Here is a 9,281-nt window from a genome sequence, read left to right as displayed (position 1 = left end):
AAAATTTCTGTAAGAAATCTTCCTCCTAATTCTGTTCTCCACTCCCTAGGCACAAGGAATGACTCTAAATGTATATGGAAATGATCTGAACTATACTATCCAATGAGGCAAATAACCATGAATAATGAACATAAATATTTGATACTTTATTTGAGCTGAAATGTTATTTCAAAAGATCTAATTTTTTAGAATCCTAAATTTTATCAACTCTGTTATGGTCAAAAAATAGAGTCATAACACAGGAAAAACAGTAGGAAACTATTTTAAATCACCAAAGATGACTTTTCTACCTGTAATATATATTCAGGTATATTTTTACCATAATAAATTAGCCTTAGATAGCAGCAGTACCACAGGAAGACACAACACAACTAAAATATAACACTTCGTACTAGTTTTTAAAATCAGATTTAATGTTTATATCTTTATTTAATTACAGATATAATAAGGAATCTTTAAAATACACAATTATTAGTTTATTCTATGTGCATGAACATTTTGTCTACACATAGATCTAGATACTAAGTGTATGCTTGGTACTTGTGGCGATTACAAGAGGCATCAGATCTTCTGGGATTGAAATTATAGACAGTAGTAAACCACCAGGAGGATGTTGGGAATTTTACCCAAGTCCTTTGGAAAAACAGCTAGCACTCTCAATTGCTGAGCTCTCTGGTCCATCAGAAAGGCCAGATATTTTGAAAGATCACAAAAACCCAGAGAATGTTAACTGGATAAGAAAGGAGCACATATGGCCCAAAACGGTCCAGAACGGAAAACTCCCATAGATGAGGCTTTCCCTTCCCAACAATAATATCCTGTTCCGGTCACATGTCATGTACTAACAAGGCATTTTATTGTACTGAGAGACATCCCCACAAAAACCCCCACAACTTCCAGATATTCCAGAAATCAGCATGAATACAGATGGGAAGAAACTTGGACAAGGCCCCATTTAAAAAAAAAATCCATCTTGGAAGTCTTTGAAAGTAATGATGTATCCTTTCATATGAATTTTATAAGCATTTTAAAATAAAACCTAATTGGATAATTATTGTGGAAGTTCAGAGCCCAAGACTTCTATGTATAATTAGAAAACATGATTGGGGAGCCAAGTTCTAAAACATTTTGGGAGCAGCAGTGGTTTTAAATATTTGATGCATGTTCTTGAAGAGTCAAGGAATCTCTGGGAGGCATGGAAGAAAGATGACAAGCAGCTCTTTTAAGAGGTCGCGTGTGAACATTTTCACACCAATTTCCAAGGAAAGAATACATCTGTAAGCACTTTCAGCTAGTATTGCAATGCTTTGCATATATGATGAGTTTTGTTGAAGCATCTATGTATTATCATTAGGTAAGAGAAAGAATGCAAGGACTTCCATCTAATTTTATCCTGATGGCTCTCATGTGAATCTCAAGATTTTCATGAACGCATTAAGTTGAAAGCTTTAGGTTTTAATAAGCAATCTGGCAGCACAGTTATTTTGTCTGTCTCCTTGGCAGGTGTCCTCTGGGGGCTGATTTTGCTTAGTTCTTGGGCAGATTTTGTCCTAGTTTGGGTCGGAAATGTCTCCCCAAAGGCTCATGTGTCAGAAGCTTTTCCCCCAGCCAGGTGTCTTTGGAAGATGGTAGAGCATAAGAGAAACCTTCAAATGATATTGATGTACTTGGCAATTTTTGTATACAAGGCAAATGTATCCTGGAAGCTGAGATGGGAGTAGAAAGAACACTGCTAAATTCCAGAGAGTCTCTTAAACTCATTTACTGATTGTCTCTTCTGCCACTTCACCCTAACCCTTTAAAATATAGTTTCCCAAAGAAACGTCAAAGGCATGCATTTTGTATATATTCATTTTTCATAGGTTTTTAGTTCCTAAACCTTAAACAAGCAGCAGAGAGAGGAAGCAGCTGAAGGTACTTAAGGAATCCACATTCTCTGCATCTTAATGGTTTGATTAGGATAATGAATCTCACGTTATGTTTGCTGCATTCTGGAAATCATGTATTGTGAGCGTTGCTGATTGTTACATTTAAAATAGCACCTGTATCTGAGGTGCAGTGCTCAGACTCTGCTGGGACTGCCCTTGTCATTATCGTCATCGTCAACATGGGCATGTAAAATTACAATATGCATATACTATATGTGACCCTTTTAGTCCTTCTCTGGGCTGAATAGCCATGTCCATTAATGGACAATAATTCTGTGTTCTTTTGTGTCTTCTAACAGTCAGGTGATCTGTGTGACCATAACACATTGATCTTAAAACTTAGAACCATGAATATCAAGTGAACCATGAAACTTTTAACATATTTTATGCCAAAGCATAAACTATTTGGGACAAAACAAACATAAAACAAATTAAATGAAAGCGATGCAGAACCAAATCATGTGACCAGGGACAATGCTGAGTATGAGTAGCTGGTCAAGCAGGATCCACTTGTTCTGTCTTGGAGAGAGTGCATAGCACCGGGGGAGAAAAAATGGCCCTAAGAGGAGTAGTGTGACAGTCTGCGCAAATACAATGTAGATTACCTTCCCTAGGCTTGGAGGCAAGGCATCACAGAAGTCTTTATCAAGAAAGAGCGACTGACTTGATTCTGAAGCCACTGTAATAGTTAGGCAGATTTAGGGAGTGGGTGGAATGAAATGGTAGTTCTGGAAGAGACAGCTTCTGTCAGAGGTACCAAGGTACAAAGGAGCAATGGTGTAATAAAACAAGAAACGTTCAACAGGAAGAGCTCTAGCACAAGGGGAGGTGAACGTGGAGATGAAAGCTGACAGAGGTGAGGAAGGAAAACGCTGACCGAAAGAAGTACTTTACCATGTATGTCACAATCCAGTTACCAGTCCCCATCACGAATTTATAGCTGTGATGGGTGTGAAGTCCAAACATGAAACTCGAGTTTCCAGTTGACTCACTGGGAGAAGATCTGTGCTGGAAATAAAGTTGGTGAGTTCTATTCTGGCAATGCCAGATTTCAAGGGTTGGTCATGAATTTAAGTGGAAAAATACCCCCATGGGTCATCAGATACAAGAAGTTCAAGTTCATAGATAGGATCTGTGTGAAGTTAGAGGGCTGAGAACTGCAGGCCCCGTGTCTGCTTCCCTTCCCTAGGGTAGGCAAGCTGGTTCCACATTGACCTGGACTGGAGTGAAGCTTAACCTGGCAGGTGGATACAGGCAGGGTCATGGTCGGTGACTAGTGTGTGGGACAAATAATACACACCTGGGAACAGCTTCAGAGAACTGGGTCAGTGTATTGGGGGAGGGGAGATGGTATTTATGCCCCTGGGAGGTGGCTAGGGTCTTTGAGGCAAGGTTTGTGTGGCCGGCCATGTACAGGCTAAGGCAGGAGTGTTGGAAGATACTGCACCTGCACACTCAGGGAACTATAGTATGTATGCAGAGGGGTGAACCTTATAAGGTCAAACAAGGAGTGAAGCCTCATAACTGTCAGGATAGTAAATTCTTATTAGGGTTGATGGTGGAGCAGCTGACTTTGAAGCATCAGGTTGGGAAGGGGAGGAAGCCTCCTCCTGCCATACTTCTCTGAGGCATCCAGCATTGAAGGTCTCCCTGACCCTTCCTCTGTAACAGTGAGCCATTCGGGCCTCACAGGGAACCATCTATATACAACTCTGAACGTCAGGGGAGTCATCCAGAGAGTGTACTAAGAGGAAGATGCAAGAGGAGACTTGGGAGATGGTTAAGTGGAGAATACAGGGGATGGAACCACAGAAAACACTGGACAGTACAAGGGGGAAGCTTGAAAATATTAGGAGAGTGCTATTAAGAAAGCTGAGCAAAGGGAGGATTCCATGGAGACTGGGCCAAATGAGGTTTGCCTGTTGCATTGGCAATGACATTGGTGATTTTGAAAAGAAGAAGACGAGTGAAGTGATATCAGAAAAATCCCCAATGGTGGTGGGCTGAAGTACCGGAGGCAGAAATGGACACAATAGTTATGAATAGCGTTTTTTAAGGAACTCTGGTTGTGAAGTGAAAAAGAATTGTAAAACTAGTAAGTTCTTTTATAAAGTAAAATTCTCCACAATATCACTTAATCTAAAAGTACTACTTAATATTATATGATGTAACATTAATAGTTAAAGTGAATGGTATTATAGTTAAAAGGCTATAGAGAATATTTCAAAGGAAATGCCCTTTTCTCCAACTCTTAAATATTTGAATGATTTAAATATTTGAATTTGTGCCAGTGTTCAATATTCAAAATTCTTATTTAACATATTCTTTTTCAAATGCCTTCATTTCTCTTAGCTGACAAAGTCAACTGTCTCTCCTAAGGGCAGATCAGGCTCCAAAACCTCATGACTTTCAGACATTTTTTTTCCTCATCAAAAGCCTTTGAGATTGCTTATTTCTGCAACCATCAAAGAAAAAGTACTTGAACTGGCCAAAACTAATGACAACAAAGGTTCAGATATGCCTTTCATATTCCCTAAAATTTCCTTTTTGTTTTTTGAGATTATATAACTACATCATTTACCCTTCCTTACCTGCTGTCCATACCCTCCTTGTGTCTCCTTTGTCTTACTCTCTTTTAAATTTATGGCCTCTTTTTCTTTAATTGTGTGTGTGTTTGTGTGTGTGCGTGTGTGTTCCTAAAATACATATACACAACATGTTCAATTTATATTTGTTATACAATATATATTTGTTATTTGTATATACATGTTTTCAAAACTGATGGTTTGGTGTTAGATTGCCAGTTGGTGTGTTCGTCCTTGGGGAATAACTATTTTCTCCACTTTCAGTATTCCTTAGCTGCCTGTTATTTATTTCTTGTCTAAGAATGAGGCGTGTTTCTTACAGAGAGAGAATTGAGTGAGTGACCAACAAACTTAATCCAAGTATTTTACAAATGATATAAATATTTAAAACAGATAACTTAGATGCGTAGAGAGTTGCTGTGGGTCAGAAAATAAAGCATGAGTATGATAGAAAGAGAGCCAGAGTCCTGCTTGACCTCCAATCTGAGACTCTGGAGCCCATCTTTCCCCATTGCAATGTACCACTTAGTGGTAACACATTTCCTTTCTAAACAGAACTTTAAAATATGAAGTACATTTTATCTACTTTTCTAGTACCATAAGTGAGAGCATTAGGTGCCAGACCCCTGATATGTGTGATCCTGGTAGGAATCTTTCCATTGAGTAGGATGCAAACTGCTGCACTAGGCTGTTCCAGAAGGTTCATTTCCATCATTTCCTTGTTCTCTATTTGATAAGCTAACCAAGAACTTTAATGGAGAGGTCCAGAAGTTCAATGACTGCAAACATTAGGCACATTTTACTAAGTGTGCTGGATTAAAAAAAAAAATGCCAAGAACTCTAAATACTGGAATAATTTTGTTCTGTAACAAGTGGCTGCTTTAGATAGTAAGTTGATTTATTTGCTTAAAATTCATCTTTTCTTTATTTTCCTTTTTTTCTTTTAATAAAATAGAGGGAAGGAGAAATGAAAGAGCGACAGAGACAGACAGACAGAGAGCTTATTAGGAACATTGAACAACAAAAACACATAATCTAATTAAATAATATCAGAAATTAATTTTGGCTACTGCTATGAACAAATTTGGGAAAATGCTTAGATCTGATGTTACTTTTTAAAGCAGCAGAAGAAATGGCATTCTTTGGGCTGGTGAGACAGCTCAACAGCTAAGAGCACTTACTCCTCTTCCAGAGAAGCTGAGTTTGGTTTTCAGCATACACATGGGGTGGCCCACAATCACCCATAACTATAGCTCCAGAAGACTGGAAACCTCTGAGAGCACTTACCTATACACACATGAAGACACATATACACAGCTACATGTGGTATAAATAATTTAAAAATTGAAAAAGTCATGATCTGAAAGACTATGACTGACTTCCTTAAAATTTTAAAATACAGGAAAAAAGAAATATTCTCTGTGTTCTCCAAAAAAAAAAACAAAAACAAAACAAAAAACAAAACAAAACAAAAAAAACCCTAGCTCCTAACATGGCACATAACATTTATCTACATCACAAATGACAAGGACAGCTAAGGGTGACAAAAATTCACATTTTATACTTTTTAAAGGCATATATTTTTATACTCTGAAATTTAAAAGCTGTCAGAACTCTTGTGTTATATTTTCCACTTTTTATTTGGATTGCATAGTTAAATAAATGTATTTTTTATATTCTCCTATTAAATATTGCTTTTTCATAAAAATAGATAATAGAAATATAAACTCTTTGACAAATCTCAATTTTCATATACAATAAATTTAAATCATTTTCTGGAAAAACATAAAGATGGCAAAAAATCTTAATTTCAGTATGTAAAGTCACAGAAATAGGACACTCCTTTATCTTAATCATGGTTCAATACTCCAATCAACCTAACAGTTTTCAGACATGCCAGAGGTGGAGGGAAACTGAACTTACTCCATTTTGCTAGCTCAGTGCCAGCTGGGATAATATGCAGATAGGTTATAATTCCTTATTTTCTAAAGAGATGAATGTAGACATGCATTTTACTTGTTTGTATTTTAGAAAAAGAAGAAAGTAGGCCTAGACGCAGAGAAAATTGAGGAAATACCACAAGACCAAGCAAGCATTTCACAGAATCTGTTGGTGAGGGTTTACTATGAATGGAACACCCAGTTAAAAGAAGCCTCTTAGGTTTTTGTTTGCTGTTATTATAAACTATGAGCTCACACTGCACAGTGCACTCCAGTGGGCAGAATGCCTTTCCTACCACAGCTCTGATATTCCCATAGCCGTCTTATACACCAGTCCAAAGCTGCTTACACTGTTATTACTCAGATGATGAAATTGGACTCAAAGATTAAAGGTTTAAAAGGCCACCTGAATCTCAACTAAGAGTTATTTGCATGTAACATTGTGATTCTATTGTGGGAAATTTCACATTGCTTTCGACCCAATTTACCCTGATTATATTAACTATATCAGGCTACCTATTGACACGGGATTGAAACAAAATCTGATGACATTAGTTATGCTTTGATGTAGTTTATTCTTTATTTTTGACTACTAAAGTCATACCATAAAATAACAGCTACAGTTTCCTGAGTTTCCACGTGTGACCTCTCATGAGTAGAGAGCCACTTGCTGTCACACAGAAGGAGTACCATTGAGTACAAATGTCAGAGAACTGGGTTACCTGTGAAAGACTAGAAATAAGGTTATAATGGGAAATCAAGCTGCAACTCGGGATTCCTTTTATTATTTGTATGTGACAACAATTCTAAATAAAGCCACCTTAAAAATAACCTTCCCTGTATCCCAGGAAGCATTTGTGAATCCAAAAGAACCCCACCAAGGAGCTGCTTCCGATGTAATAGCATTAGGTTGTCTTTATTACAAGCTCAGGCTTGGGCTCCCCTACAACCCAACCCTGACACAGCAGGAGAGGAAGGTGGAGCAGCCTTGAACTCTCAGCAGGACGAAGTTTTATAGAAGTGAAGGGGGTAATCCTGGCAAGTATCTAACTGAATTTCTATTGTAAGCCAAAAGGCGGGTACTCTGAAGCAACAGTGTATACAATCACAAATGTTCTGAAAGTACACCTGAAACAATCAGACTAATTTTTGATTAACTGTTGCTAGGAAGTAGCTAGGGGGTAATGTCTTTCCTGGTACCTGGGTGCAGCTTGGGTTATGCTATGGGGCAAGCTCTCAGGTTTGTTCTCTCTCTCTCTCTCTCTCTCTCTCTCTCTCTCTCTCTCTCTCTCTCTCATCTCTCTCTCATTCTTCCTTTCTCCCTCTTTCTTTTCTTTCTTTCTTCTTTTCTTTTCTTTCCTTTTCTTTCCTTTTCTTTTCTTTTTCTATAAGATGGAGGCTGGTCCCAAGATGGAGTAAGTTTGGCCTCTCAAAAGTGAATGGAACCCCTGGTCTAACTTTCCCCTTGCTACTCTTTTCCATTGCCATCTTTTATGCATCACACCCAACACTTGGATTTTCTTATCAGAGACACCCTATATAATATGGTGTATAGTATAAAGCAGTAAGAAGAATTTGTCTTAAATTTCCTCTGATAGTGAGAAATTAAAGTCACATTTGTTCAACTTTGACAATGTTTTTACAAATAATTCATATAATAATTTCATGGAAATTCATAATACTTACCTGACAATGTTTGCAAGTTGGAGAGAAAATAAGGTATGTAATAAATGAGCAGAACCTGGAATTGTGTACATGCCATATATCTGGTGTTAAAACCGTAACCTAAAAGGGTAGTCAGGTTCATGCAGTTAAGTCTAAATTATGGAATAAAAGCTAATCTTGAAAATCTATGAAATAGCAACACATAACCAACATTCAACCTTGTAGTCAACAGAAGTCGAAAAAATCATGGACATGAAGCCAGATGAGTTTAAGTCTCCAATTTTGTTAGAAAAATCATTAACACATGTTGTGATAGCAGTAAGTAAATTAGTAAATTGGGACACTCCTGCACCTGGTCATCATGAAGTGGATAATTAAGTGAATGTCCCTGTAAGGTTTACTAAAGGGATACAAAATGTGAAATATGTCTCATGGCATTTGAGAGTCAGTAAAATAATAAACAGTTATTGCGGTAAGTTTGGCTAGAAACCTACATGTACAAAGGTGAAGTCAGAGTTCATCCTCTGTTTACCCGTTAGGTAACTTTTCTGGTTTCTGTGATACTGGATTAAAACCTAGTATTTAACAGTATTGTGAATACACATTTAAGCTAATAATGTAAGGCTACATTTAAAGGCCTCCAGATCTTGAAGCCAATAGACTTTAACACAGTTGTACCATGTTATAGTTATATCAAGAAATATAAAAACCAAATTCAAAATCTTAATTGAAATCAGGAAAGTACCAAAGATAATCTCATAGTATTTATATGACTGAAAAATATAATAACTACAGCTAAGGAGAAAATGAATGCTTAATAGTATATTATACCTAAAAGATTAACTCATGAGGAAGTGAGCAAAGGGGCTGGAATGAAGGCTCAGTGGAGAGATGGCTCAGTGGTTAGGAACACTTGCTGCTGTTGAAGAGAGCCATATTTGATTCCTATTACCGACATAATGTTTACAACTGTTAAAATCTCATTTCCAGAGAGTACTAAGCAGGCTTTTCTGGCTTCTATGCATGCCGGGTGTGTGCACAGTACACATATAGACATTCAGGCAAAACGTTTTACACACATAAAATGAAAATGAATAAACCTTCAGTGAGAGAGACAGAGAGAGAGAGAGAGAGAGAGAGAGAGAGAGAGAGAGAGAGAGAGA

This window comes from Grammomys surdaster, unplaced genomic scaffold, assembly GCF_004785775.1.
Source record: "Grammomys surdaster isolate TR1022 unplaced genomic scaffold, NIH_TR_1.0 191, whole genome shotgun sequence".
NCBI lineage: Eukaryota > Metazoa > Chordata > Mammalia > Rodentia > Muridae > Grammomys > Grammomys surdaster.
This window is presented reverse-complemented; position numbering follows the sequence as displayed.